General features: G+C 43.9%; 1 protein-coding gene and 1 long non-coding RNA gene across 5 annotated transcripts in view; one reads left to right on the top strand and one right to left on the bottom strand.

The window, feature by feature from the left end:
* Positions 1-14298, top strand: part of MGAT5B (alpha-1,6-mannosylglycoprotein 6-beta-N-acetylglucosaminyltransferase B) — a 312928-nt gene that overhangs the window by 209900 nt on the left and 88730 nt on the right. The gene's annotated exons all lie outside the window — the stretch shown is intronic.
* On the bottom strand, positions 5515-8565 carry LOC128344415 (uncharacterized). Of its 2 annotated transcripts, none has more exons than XR_008315845.1 (3): positions 8441-8565; positions 7802-7921; positions 5515-5808 (listed from the first exon to the last, which is right to left on the bottom strand). It is a non-coding gene; the product is annotated as an uncharacterized LOC128344415 (long non-coding RNA). The 2 variants fall into 2 exon arrangements; XR_008315844.1 differs by having other exon boundaries at positions 8407-8559.

Below are 14298 nucleotides of genomic sequence, written 5' to 3'. Positions count from 1 at the left end.
TTGGTGTATGTGGTTGCTCCCTTCCCAAAGACAACACTTTGCAATATGCCAAGAGGTACCTGGCAGTGTCACCAGCCTCCTGCCAGTAAGCCTGGGGGCCAGGGAGTCCTCAAGCCAAGAGGTTGCGAGTAGCTAATCTGGATAAGCCTCTCTTTACCACAGGATAACCTGGAATGTTCATCAGAGCACCCCAGGGCTTCTCCAGATCTCTGACCCACAATGAACCTGCTGGTGGCTGTGATCTAATTAAGTAGGGAGGTATATTAGCTTTGTAGGCCAATTAAGTACTTCCCATTTCCCTAGCATTAGCACACACCCCAAACCCCCCCCCTTTCCCATGGATGGTCTTGGAGGGCAACCAAAAATTCCCAGTGAGCCCCTAACAGTTAATATGACTGTGATCATTGGACATAGGAAGCTGCCTTTTACTGAGTCAGACCATTAGTCCATCTAGGTCAGTACTGACTGGCAGCGGCTCTCCAGGATTTCAGACAGAGGTCTTTTCCAGCAGTACCAAGAACATTCTGCCAGGGTACCTGGTCTCCGCCAGAGATGCCAGGGGCTGAACTAGGGACCGTCTGCATGCAATGCAGGTGCTCTAACAATGAGCTACTGCCTCAGTTGGTGGGATGATGTGAGCCTGCTTACTAGCCCAGCCCCAACTTTAGAACCTTGTACACTTTCTTCAAAGGCAACAGGGACAAAAAATTGCCTCCATTTCCCTTGTGCAGGTGGCGACACTTTCCTGAGAATCCAGAAATGTGAACATTCAAAAGTAATTATTTGTAGATATTGTCAACCAAAAAGCTATTGTTCTCTCTCAAAATATGGAGGTTGTGTCCTTTTCCAGGTGGCATGCTCTCAAATGCTCAGTCTAATTCTCATGGTTCATTTGTTCTGTTCCCCAGGGTCCAGTTCCACCCTGAGCTTCCAGAGCCAAAATGCAGCAGCTTTAACATATTTGCATAATTGTCTTAATTTGCACAGTAAATTCTGGACGAAGAATGTGAAAACTCCAGAGGTTGTACTTTCAATCCCCTGCCTGAAACCCAGGAGAGCTGCAGAGGTCAGTCAACATAAACATTACTGAGTTAGCTGGTCCAGTGGTCTGATTCAGTATGAGGTGGTTTCATATGTTCATATGAACTTGACTATGGAATTCCTTTAATGTGAATCTCATAGGGTTCTGGCTGCAAGGTCTGTTAAGAATAGTTAGCATTTGTTTCTTATGTGTCTAGTGGAATGTGTAATCCTGACCTCAGTTGGCAATCATGTGAAAACAAAACATCTGGCTCTCCCCCACCCCCTCGCCGGCTCCTGTAGTTAAACTGGATGCATGTTTTTTCATTGTTTTTCCATTGCTTTGCATTTCTTGGTGAATTTGTTAGCTTCTCTTTTATGCATCCTGACAGCCAAGAGGTGAAACATACATGATTATCTGGTGCAAACCATGCTAAGGAAGGTTGTAACATCAGCAGCAATTTGCAGCTCCCGGGAAAGAGAGTGCAAGTGTCAAGCTGAATCAGTTCGGCTCGGGACATGATTCCTTTGCTGCAAACTTTTGTCTGTGAGGAGTTCGCAGTCAGAAAGGGTCTTGATGCAGCTAATTGGAGGACAGAGAGTATCCAGTGAAGGAGAAATAAAAACAAATTGTACTTTGCAAATAGGGTTAGAGGTGCCATTTCATGCCTCTGTCTTCATCACTTGATGGCTACAACATCCAGTTATGGCTTGCCTGTGCAAACAGACCCCCATGGTGGATGCTAAAATTCTCATTTCACTTGACAGCTATAAATGCTTTTCAGTTCAAAAAGAGGCTTATTATAGCTGAAACATTAAAAAAATTAAATTAGAACACCCAATTTAAATTAAATATATGTTTAAAATGTAAAAAATGTATTTAAAAAGTATGTTTTTATTCACCCCGGTGCACATGGGCAAATAAAACCCAGGTCTCAAGTACAGTTTATTGTTCCCCTAGTAAAAGAAGTTGGAAATTTTTTACTACCTTCAGAAATTGTATAGGTGAACCCTGTACCTTAAGAATATAAGAACAGCCCTGCTGGATCAGGCCCAAGGCCCATCTAGTCCAGCATCCTGTTTTACACAGTGGCCCACCAGATGCCGCTGGAAGCCTACAGGCAGGAGTTGAGGGCATGCCCTCCCTCCTGCTGTTACTCCCCTGCAACTGGTACCCAGAGGCATCCTGCCTTGAGGCTGGAGGTGGCATACAGCTCTCCGACTAGTAGCAGATGATAGACCTCTCCTCCATGAAGTTATCCAAACCCCTCTTAAAGCCATCCAGGTTGTTGGCTGTCACCACATCCTCTGGCAGAGAATTCCACAAGTTGATTATGCGTTGTATGAAAAAGTACTTCCGTTTGTTGGTCCTAGATTTCCTGGTAATCAATTTCATGGGATGACCCCTGGTTCTAGTGTTATGTGAGAGGGAGAAGAATTTCTCGCTATCCACTTTCTCCACACCATGCATGATTTTATAGACCTCTGTCATGTCTCCCCACAATTGTCTTTTTTCTAAACTAAATAGCCCCAGGTGTTGTAGCCTTGCCTCATAAGAGAGGTGCTCTAGGCCCCTGATCATCTTGGTTGCCCTCTTCTGCACCTTTTCCAGTTCTACAATGTCATTTTTTAGATGTGGTGACCAGAATTGTACACAGTACTCCAGGTATGGCCGCACCATAGTTTTGTATAAGGGCATTATAATATTAGGAGTTTTATTTTCAATCTCCTTCCTAATGATCCCTAGCATGGAATTGGCCTTTTTCACAGCTGTCACACACTGAGTCGACACTTTCAACAAGCTGTCCACCACGACCCCAAGATCCCTCTCCTGATCCGTCACCGACAGCTCAAATCCCATCAGCATATACTTGAAGTTGGGGTTTTTTGTCCCAATGTGCATCACTTTACACTTGCTTACATTGAACCGGATTTGCCATTTTGTAACCCACTCACCCAGTTTGGAGAGATCCTTTTGGAGCTCCTCACAATCCATTTTGGATTTCACTACCCGAAAGAGTTTGGTATCATCAGCAAATTTGGCCACCTCTCTGCTTACCTCTGCTTCTAGATCATTTATGAATAAATTAAAAAGCACTGGTCCCAGTACAGATCTCTGGGGACCCCACTACTTACTTCCCTCCATTGTGAAAACTCTCCATTTATCCCTACCCTCTGTTTCTTGTCTTTCAACCAGTTCTCAATCCTTACATGTACTTGTCCCCTTATCCTATGACCGCTAAGTTTCCTCAGGAGTCTTTGATGAGGAACTTTGTCAAAAGCTTTTAGGAAGTCCAAGTATACTATGTCAGCTGGATCACCTTGATCCACACACTTGCTGACACTCTCAAAGAACTCCAAAAGGTTTGTGAGGCAAGATTTACCTTTGCAGAAGCCATACTGGTTCACTCCCAGCAGTGCCTGTTCTTCTATGTGCTTTACAATTTTATTGTCTGGAATGGACATTAAGCTAACCGGCCTGTAATTTCCCAGATCGCCCCCGGATTCCTTCTTGAAAATCAGTGTTACATTGGCTACTCTGATTACAGGGATAAGTTATATATTTTTGTAAGGAGCTCGGCAATTTCCATTTGAGTTCTTTGAGGACTCTTGGATGGATGCCCTCTGGCCCTGGCAATTTGCTAGTTTTCAGTTTTTTCAGACAGTTTAGAACATCATCTCTTGTCATTTCTGTCTGACTCAGTTCTTTAGCCTCCATCCCCCAAAAGCCTGGTTCAGGAACAGGTATGTGCTCAATATCCTCTGCCATGAAGACGGATGCAAAGAACTCATTTAGCTTCTCTGCAACCTCCATATCCTCCTTAATAATCCCTTTCACTCCCTTATTGTCTAATGGCCCAACCACCTCCCTGGCAGGTTTCCTGCATCTGATGTATTTATAGAAGTTTTTGTTATTCCCCTTGATGCTTTTAGCTAAATGTTCCTCAAACTCTCTTTTTGTCTCCCTTATTGTCACTTTGAATTTATTTTGCCAGAGTTTGTTTTCCTTTCTGTTTTCTTCATTTGGACGGGCCTTCCAATTTTGAAAGGAAGTCTTCTTCCCTTTTATGGCTTCCTTGACATTACCTGTTATCCATGTTGGCATCCTCCTGGACTTAGTGGTACCTTTCCTCCTTTTCAGTATACAGTCTAACTGGGCTTCTAGTATTGTGGTTTTGAGTAAACTCCATGCATTCTGGAGCGAAGTGACTCTCCTGATTTTCCCTTTCAGCTTGCTTTTCACCATACTCCTCATTTTGGAGGTGTTTCTGGCTGACATTTCTGGCAACCTTCTGGCTGACATTTCCCACAGCATACTGCAGGTGGTTCATCCCCATCTGGGCTGCTGCGGGGGACTAAAATACCATTGGAGGTGTTGCACAATGACATGGAAAATGGTGTAACTATGTTTGCACAGTGCTACGACCATGATTTCTAATGGCAGTAGCACTGCACAAGCAGGATTGTGCCATTTTCTGTGTTAGCAGAAGTGCACTCTTGCATAACATCTCTGGCATTGTTTTGGTTGCCCGTAGTGGCGTGGGTGGTGCTGAACCATCTGTGGCATGGGGTGGGGCCTGTTATCCTCTGTAGTCAACTTTTATACACAAACTGCTACAGCATGTGTTATTGTGGTAATTAGGAAATGTGGGTGATAATGTGGAGGATCCTTTGCCACCACAGACATTTTAAATGTGATTGATGACTGGAGGATTGGAGGTGGGAAGAGGGAGAATTACAGCAAGAAGTTGCAGTGACGCCAGCTCTCCCTCCAGAGCATCAGAGGAACATGTGGTTATTTTTTTGCTTCTGAAGTACTTTGTCTTATATCCCTGAAACTTTTGCACAGCTGTTTCTGGGTATGCTGGCAGATGGAAGTCAAAGATTGATGGAACTTCTCAAGAAATACAAGGCACTATAGTTAGAATAAGAGTAGAAGCTGAAAAGTGGGTCCTCCAGCCCTGGTGGATGGAGGAATGGCTGTGTAACCAAACTGGCAACCATCAACAGAGCACTGGCACACAGGTTTTACTGAAACAGATTGAAGCGGTCTTTCATTTTTTTAAAACATTCAGCATTCTACACTATAATTAAAATAAAGAGATAAGACCCAAATTATAACACGAGAAAGCACAAATAAATGAATTCAGTGCATTGTGGTGGACTTCTTAGAGAAAAAAGACCAGCTTCTCATCCAACTAAGCCGTGAATTTATCTCTTCCCACTTCCTCCTTCAGTCATTACTTAGAAGCCCTTCAATTCCTGGTATCAACAATGATTAAAGAAACACATTTTAAAGGCATTCAGACTTGTTACCAGGGAAGGAAAAATCAGAACTGTACAATGGTATACAAGTGTAATTTGTGCACATAGCATGTGCTGCTACAACACACACTTGTGCTTTTTCATTGTCTGTGCACACATACTTGTCTGCCTAGAGTCACATGCCAAGACATTTATTTATTTATTTATTTATTTATTGTATTTTTACATTTCTATACCACCGTTAGTTAAAAACAACCCCAAGGCGGTTTACAAAAATTAAAACATACAATAAAAAAGCAGTTAAAACATCAAGCTAAAAACATATAAAAACAGGCATAAAAACAATAAAACAGATAAAATTGAGAAGCCTGCACAGAGTGGGAGAAAATCCTCAGACCAGGGAATTTGACTACTGCAAAAGAGTGTTCTATTCATTGGTGGAGATTCTGTGGGGAGTAGCAGTGGAGTCTGCGGGAAGTGTCTTTCGCCGTGGAAGGAGAAATGGGTGCATTTGATCAGCATCTGGGTTGTAGAGGAGTCACTCTTATCAGTCACTTTTTTAACATCATCTAACATAATACAACTTTTGCATGATCTGAAGTTTTGAACTGCACAAATATTCTTTTAGAACTGCACATTTTATGTCTGGTTTCACATGTTTAAAAGCTCTGTGAGCGGCATAAAACTAAGGCACAATAGATTAGAGTACACAAAAGAGTTATTGAGAGAAGAAAGGAAGCCCTCAGCCCATGAGCCCTTTCTCACCATCTGTGAGAAGGGCTTGGCGAGTGGGCTGGGAGGAAGGTTTGTTCCCTTCCCTTCCCCGCAGATTATCCACGGTGTGTGCTGGGTGGGCAGATCATGCACCCAGATGCTCCTCCGCTATCTCTGGCTGCACGGAGGGGGGTCGGGGACTGGAATGTATTCCTGGCATGCATGGTGCATATGGGTATCCCCCAATGTCCGCTAGGAGCCCCGCAGTCCGCCAGTCCCATCTGCAAGCAGCCAGGGCTGGCAGAAGATCTTAGAAATGCGGCTAAAGGAACACTTGCTCCCTCAACCGCGTTTAAGCTGCAGGCTCCAAAGGTGGGCTTGCCACAGCAGCTGCGGTGCCCACAGCCACTTGCCTCCCACTGCTTCTCACAAGCAGCCAAGAGTGGGCTTGGCTGCCTTAGCTCTCTCTTGGCTGCTTGTGAGAACAGCCCCCGTATCGAGTAATCCCCACAATTTAACTAAAGAATTAAACTATGCATACAATTTGGTATCTAACAATCTTCATGTAGGAGACTCAGGAGTCTCCAGAAGTTAGCAGCACTCCATTAATCCTCTAGGAAAAGAATTGGTGGGAATCTGTAGGGTCCTACAGATTCAAAAAAGAAAGAACCCCAAAAGCAGATAAAAGCAAAATCTCAGCTATAAATGAAACAGGGAAAAATACTCTTCTACTACAAAAATCCTACAGGAGGAGAAAATGAACAAGAAATAGGAGCCATGACCCTCAAAGCCATGCTCCCTAGCTTTAAGTTGAAACCCCCAAACAAAGATTAAAAATACAGCAATGTAGCCAGGAAAACAAAGGTAGAAATCAAAGGATTCTTAAAGGGCTAAGTCCAGTTGTAAAAATCAAGTGGGAAATAGAGAAATTTCCACAAATCAAAGAAGGTTTGACTTAAAACAGGGAAATAGGGACAAATCCGGGAAGGAATATCCCCATTAGGAGGACTTTCCTTACTTAGGGAGCAAATAAAAAGGAATGGAGCATAGTGAACAGGGGAAGAAGAATCAGACCCCTTTCCTTTGCACCCATAGCTTTTACATTCTAAACAGATCACCCCAAATTTTCTGGCATTCTCGTTGCCTTTCCTTTCACTTGGCAACCTAGCCATTTTCATATTAATTGAATTGGGTTAAGAGAGCACCTTCTTTGACATGAACCCTGCCACCTATTAAGATAATCTGGGGAGGTCCAGTTACAGTTGCCACTGGCTCATTTGCTAGTGACTCAGGACCAGGCCTTCTCTGTGGCTGCCCCAGGACTTGTTCTCTTCCCCCGTTTTAATTTAGACAGAAGTATTCTTTTAGAGATAGGTGGTTTGGTTCTAGTAGGTCTGTGCATCGGAATGTCCAATTCTGATGAATCCATGGGATCCCACCCTCCTGTTGCTGTGGGGAGATTTCTGTTCCTACTGCATCCCTCCCCGTGAAGTTCTGTACATTTCTTGTGCTGAGGAGGGCACTTTTAGAAGAACTCAAGCCATGCAGGTCAAGCCAGGAAGCCACCTGAGGGCAGCTGGAAACTGTAGTGCCTCTTAGAATGAATGGACTGGGGGAGATTCCAGTTCCCAGCTAGTCTTGCGTGACTTCCCGTCTGGTCCCATACAGGTATGGTTCCGTAAAAGAGGCTCCCCTCTCTGGCCCCAGATATGTGCAGAATTGTTCAGGGAGGGCCAAGGTGGGAGTGGACACCTCTCTGTGCCACTGTGGGGAGAGTCCTACAGAGTCATATTACACGTACCTGAAGCTCCTTTCAGGGCCTGAGTCTGGCAAACTTCAGCTCTACATCCTTTCAGTTGTGATGAGCTTTTTAAAAAAAAAATGTTTCCACGGGGCAGTTCCATTCCCTGCATCCGGAGGTCTACAAGAAATGAAATAGTTCATTGCAACTTAAATAAATTCATAACAAATCTTTGACAAGCCTTGTTGTGTGGGGATCTGTTCAATTGTGCTTCTGTTTTTCTGTGCTTTCCACAGTCTGTGAAGCCTGTTATTCTATATAAATGTGTAGTTCATAGGCAAGCATCACACTTTCAAAGTAAGACATTTTGATTATTTTTTTGGCAGATAAAAGCATCTTCTTGGTTTGTTTTTCCTTTCCACAAAACAAGAAAGGCTTCCAAGCTCAGAGTTTTAAACTGCTTTACATTATTTAGCCAAGGTACCTGCAATGAGATCAGGCATACAGATAAAATGCTTGTATGAACTAATGGGGGGGGGTGGAGGAGGAGGAGGAAGGCCACTGCTTTGTGCATGAGTACTATTGGCTCTCCCCACAATGGCTAGGTGGACTTCTAAAATAAGGCTGTGATCCCAAAGATCCATATACAACTTCCACAATCATACTATTTTTGTTGTAGGGGAGTTTTCCTGTGCTCACATGATCCCAAACTGCTCTTAAAACTGTCATGATTCGGCATGTGGTTTAGGGATTTCTTGCAAGAGAAGTATAAACAGCAACTACCACGAATAGGCATATTGTTGTTAGGCCTGTGCACAGGCCCCAAAGTTGGATTTGAACACAACATAACCGTGTCATTGTCAGGAGGGGCCATGTCAGCTCCTCCCAACTACCATGTGTGTCATCTTGGAGATTGTGGCTGCAGCCTCAGAAAAATCTACCAATCCCAGAAGCACTTATGCCACTCCCAGGAACTAGAAGGGGATTTTTAAAAGAAGAACTAAAAAGAGTCCCTTTTAAACTTAGGCAATGGAAGGCAAGTGTCCTGTGTGTGTGCTACCGCTGGATCAATCAACATGTAGCTTGCCCCAACTCAGTCTGGTGGTGGAGGAGGAGAAAGAGGAGGAGGAGGAGAGAGCAGTGGGGTGGTGGTGTCTGAGACTCTGATGGAGTCCTGCAACAACAACAGGGAGCTTCCTTCCCCTCCCAACATTGGAGGCTTCTTGCTCATGTAATGAAACTCCCTTCTGACAACTCATGATAAAGGACATATCAGTCCAATGTGTGTGTCAGACTGAACAGAATGCACAACCATAGTTGTTATCTCCATGTTTCCCTTTAAGCTATGCTTGCACCAGATTGCTTTTTGAACTCAAGGGATTTCAAGAGTTCATAGGAAGGGATACCTGAAGGCTCTTAGTAAGATTCAACAACACCCCCCCCCAAAAAAAACCCCGGTGTGTGTGCACACACACATGCGCATGCACAGAACATGCATATGCTAAGTACTATTATGGAGGGCTGGTGTGTTGTAACAGAGAGTCTGTGGGACTTAACTGAATTTCTGGACTTTAATGGCTTGGCAAGGAGTCAAATCCAGGTCCTTAGCTCCAGCCAAGCCATCAAAGTCCTGAAATTCAGTTTGTAGTCTTTTCCAGACTAGCTATGGGTGTTTCCAATATTCTCAGCTGAATTTCCCCTCAGAGTTTGGAATTCCTAATATCCTGATCTTAATTCCAAAGTGGAAGCAATGCATTAAGAATTCCCCATTGTCTCAGTTTTTTAAATTTCTAAATTGTTTAAAGAGAGTGGCATGTATGCATGTTTTGCCACATCTTTTAATTCCCTCACATCATTTGTGTCCCTCCCCGACATTACCATTGTTGACAAGTACATTGATAAAACACTGGTAAAAAGGAGTCTTGGTATAATCATACTATATATAGTTGTATCAAAATAATTTTTGCATGTTTACTAGAGGGCAGAAATGCAGGCGTGCATCAGTAAAGCTCAGGCATACAAAAGAATCTCAGATTGCTTTTTTCTTTGTGTGTGCGCACGCAGTGGTTTATCAATGTGTATATATGCATTAGTAACAAAGGAAGAAAAAGGATGCTCCTGAACTGCAGAAAACTGTGAATGCACTGTTTCTAGAATTAAGTGCAGAAATTGTCCCCACATTGCTTGAAAGGGAGACATGGACATAAATACCTGGGTAAACTATGGGCCAAATTTTTTTGGAAGTGAAACTGATCTGCAAACAGCTATTTAACCCTATCCTAGTGCAGACACTGTTTGCCAAGGTAAGAACCAGGGAGCTTCCATTTTCACCCTTGCTTTGGATGGATGACACTACCCTGGCTCTGAGTACTGGATCAGGTGTCACTCTAAGCCCTGCTCTTCACTGCCAGTACATATAACAATGTGCTAAGGAAGCCCATTATATCATTCTCCCCATGCCAGTAAACTCTGGCTAACTGACTGCAGGGTTGGGTCCTTTTCTTCCTTTGAGTCTGACAGCCACAAAGATTGGTTCTGGGATGCCTTTAAAGAGGGTTCGGTGTGAATAAGGGCTCTGCTATATTTCACTGGCATATCAAGCAGTGGGAATGTTTCCTTGAGTCATCAACCTGTTTGCTTGCCAACTGCCTGAAGTGCACCTACCTTCTGAGTGCAGTGCTCGGTGGTCTGGGTTGCATGGATGTGATGCAGTTACGTGAATGGGGCTGCATTGTGCTGGAGCCGAAACTCGATGGTTTCTTGGACCCTTTCAATCCTTAACAGCATATGCATTTTAACCATTTTTAATTGTCAGCACATGTGCTGCAGGGGTGCACTAAGATCACTTAGGAATCACTTTTGATCTCTTAGCTGCCTAGTCATTGCTGCTCACCCCTCAGGTTACTTTTAGAATATAATAGATTGGGTGTATGCCGGTGTGTTAAGATTTCTGGTAGGTAGTACAACATAGGAGTCTCTTTTCCCCAAGACCAGGTCGTTTCTAGAGCAGAATTGTTGAAGGAACCCTGGTAGTCCCACATCCTTTCCCAAAAACAAATGAAAACTTTACATTTTCCATGTTACCATTTTGTGGGGTGTGAGATAGAGACTTGTGCATGACAATTTAACACTAGTCATGTTAACCGGATAGGGATGGTCGTGAGAAATGCCAGGGTCAGTCTTGATCCCAGTGCTCCTCCACCGGGGATTTAGCCCAGGATTTGTACCTGGGCTAAAAGTGAGGTAGGAGGGTTTGAGCATGTCCTCCTACCTCACCATTGAGTTATGTGGGTGCACTGTCTGCTGGCAGCTCCTTTTGGGCTGCTGGCAGCCATTAAAACCATAGAGACTGAGGGAAGGAGTGACCCAACCTCCGGAATTTCCACACTGCACTACTCGTGTGGTGCATTGTGGGATATCTGGAGGCTGGGTGTCCTTCCCCTGGACTCTGGATCTAAGCACTGCTTGCTGCAGTGTTGATTGTGTGGGTGTGCAAGTGGCTTAGGCCAGAGCTGAAAGGATCATGTGGGGGGAAGGTAGGTAAGATTCTGCCTCCCCTCCCCAGCCCTCTCCAACCCCAACCCAAGTGGTCATGTGAACAACCTTATTGCATTTCTTGTTAGAGATGATGCCGAAAGTTAAACAAAATGGCCATTCCAGCACCATTTCTGTGTTCTAGAAAGACCAGAAGTGTCACTCAGATTGTGCTGTCTAAGGAATACAATTTGGTGACATTTTATTAGTGAGGTATATGTGAGGAACACTCTTAATCTATAATGTGTAAAGTGGATTTAAGATTGGGTGGCTGACCTGTTGCCCTGGGGGAAAGCTAGTATAAATGAGCCTTAAGTAAGCTGAAGAGAGGACAAAACAGAGGGAAAGAGTATTACTGTCATGGTCACTGTAGTGCCTCTCAATAAATTAATGCCTCCCAAATGGCACAGATGAAAGATGGCATGTTTTCCAGGAAAAGATAAGGCCTCAAGATGTATTGATGGTATAATTATATCTGTTTACTCTTAATCGAGATATTATCGAGGGACCACATTTCAGTCTCTCTCTTTTTCTTTCCATTAGTAGGCAGATTCTTAGCTGGCGGAAATTTACATAACTTTATTAACAGCTAATGCTCAGGCCTCAGATTTCCTTCTAAATGCAATTGCTTCCACTCTGCTTATTATGTACAGACAGATCCATTTGCATTGCACTGTGTAATAGAGCTGATCAATTTTTAAATTGGCAAATGACAGCAAAGTACAGAGGTTGAAAGAATCTGAGGTACATGCAGGTGAGGGTGGGGGGGAATTAAAGATAGGCTGCTTTGTGTGCTTTGCATGCTTGTATTCCATAGGAGGAAACACTGATTGAAAATTGGCTGCATATATTCATTTCTGCACCAAAATCTAGATAAGTCTGAGCATCCGGATAGTCCCAAAGTTGGTTTTCACTAAATATATGAGCCAGCAAATGATTTTCTTCTTGCTGCCATAATCACAGGATTTGCTGCTGGCTGTAGCCATGATCTGCTGGTTCTTATGTTGCAGCCTCCTCATATAAGCAAGTATTAAGGGAAGGATGGGTGTATAGAAAAGACGTAATTGTGAATTGGCCATTTTTGTCCTAGATTATTAAATAGAGGAAGAGGAGTAATTCTGGAATTTCAACTAAATTGATGTTGTTTGTTTTTAAAAATACACAAATGTTTTTGCCTTTAGCAATGTATAGCAGAGAGTAATGTGATATAGTAGGGTTGTGCGTTTTGGTTCTTTTTCTGTTTTGTTTTTGGCCTGAATCTGAAACACCCCCATTTTTTCCTTTGTTCAAAATCAGCCAATCCGAAACACCCCAATTTTGATCTTTGTTAAAAAAAATTGCAAAATCCGAATCCGAAACGTTTTAGATTTTTAAAAATGGCCCTGGGGCCAAACTAGTGGATGGGGGTGGTAGTGTCCAATGGGTGGAAACTACCACCCAAATTTCAGAGGAATTAGGCAAAGGGCTGATTTTTGGTGAATTTTTGAAGTGTAAGATTTTTCCCATAGGGAATAATGGAGGTTTCAGCAAAAGTATAGCTTCACATCGGGGGGAGGAGTGTCCCAGAGCAGAGTAGGGTGGGTGGTAGTGCCCAGTGGGGGCAAGGAAGCTGCCAGAATTATTCCAAAGGAATTGGGCAGTGGGCTGATTTTTAAAGATTTAATGGTATCTTTAAAGTTCTTCCCCATAGGGAATTATGGAGGTTTCAGCAGCCCCATAACTGCACTTGGTGGGGCACCAGGGTGGCCCAGAACAAGTGGTGGTGCAGAGCACATAGAGTGACAACCACCCCCATGGTTTGCTAACCTATGGGGTACTGGGTTCTGTTGTTTCTGAGATGTTTTGAGTGTAGATTCTCTGGTAGCATATGAGAGTGGATTCATGGTTTGTCGTTGAAAATCTCATATGCTACCAGAGAATCTACACTCAGAACATCTCAGAAACAACAGAACCCAGCACCCCATGGGTTAGCAACCCATGGGGGTGGTTGGCACCCTATTTGCACTACACCACCACTTGCTCCCGGCCACCCCAGTGCCCCCCAGGTGGGGTTCTGGGTCTGCTGAAACCTCCATTATTCCGGGGGGGGGGGACATTGAAGATGCGTAAAGTTCAACAATTCCTAAGAAATCAGCCCTTTGCCCTATTCCTTTGGAATCTGGTTTGTGGCAGGCACCCCTTGGGGCACTGCCACCCAACCCACTGTTTTGCCCCTAAGGCCCCCTTTCTGCCCCGAATCTGCCCCAAAGACATGTAAACTTCAGTAATTCTTTAAAAATCAGCCCTTTTCCCAATTCCTTTGGAATCTGGGTGGCAGCAGACACCCATTGGGGCACTACCACCTGACCCACTCTTGTGCCCCCAAAGCCCCTTTTCTGCCTCAAATCCACCCCAAATAACATCAACATCACACATCAACAACAACAGCAGAGCTTTGCAAAGAACCAGGCAGATTTCCAAAGGTCATGCACATTCACATCCCCCCCTACCCCCGAAATGCAATTGATGTACACACAACAGTGTGAAACAACAACAATGAAATGCACACTGCCCCACTGGCCAATGAGGGTAAATGCACACTGCCCCACTGGCCAATGAGGGTAAATTTTACCCTTAAATTTCCTTAAAAGGAATAAGGAGGCAATTGCCAGAAGATCAACGCATGCTTTCACTGGCCAATCTGCAGGCTGGAAGTGCTGGAAATTCGAACAGATGTCAAAACTTAAAATGGAGACTGAAGGAGAAAGACTTTTTGCAATTGCAAAACTGAGTTCCAAAACAGCCGAAACAACAAAATGTTTTATATCCGAAACAGAGATGATTTGTTTCGGCTACAAAATTTTCTGTTTTGAGCATTGGGTGTTTTGTTTTGGCTACAAAACAGCCGAAATGGCCCGTTTTGGGCACAAAACGTTTTGTATCCAAAACAAAAAGCACACCCTGCACGAAACACAACAAAACGCACAACAACCCTGGCTTGCGAGCCAGCGTGGTGTAGTGGTTAGAGTGCCAGACTAGGACCA

Source organism: Hemicordylus capensis, chromosome 2 (genome assembly GCF_027244095.1).
Source record: "Hemicordylus capensis ecotype Gifberg chromosome 2, rHemCap1.1.pri, whole genome shotgun sequence".
In the NCBI taxonomy this organism is placed as follows: Eukaryota; Metazoa; Chordata; class Lepidosauria; order Squamata; family Cordylidae; genus Hemicordylus; species Hemicordylus capensis.
The sequence above is the reverse complement of the archived record's forward strand: the minus strand, read 5'-3'. Positions and strand labels throughout refer to the sequence as shown.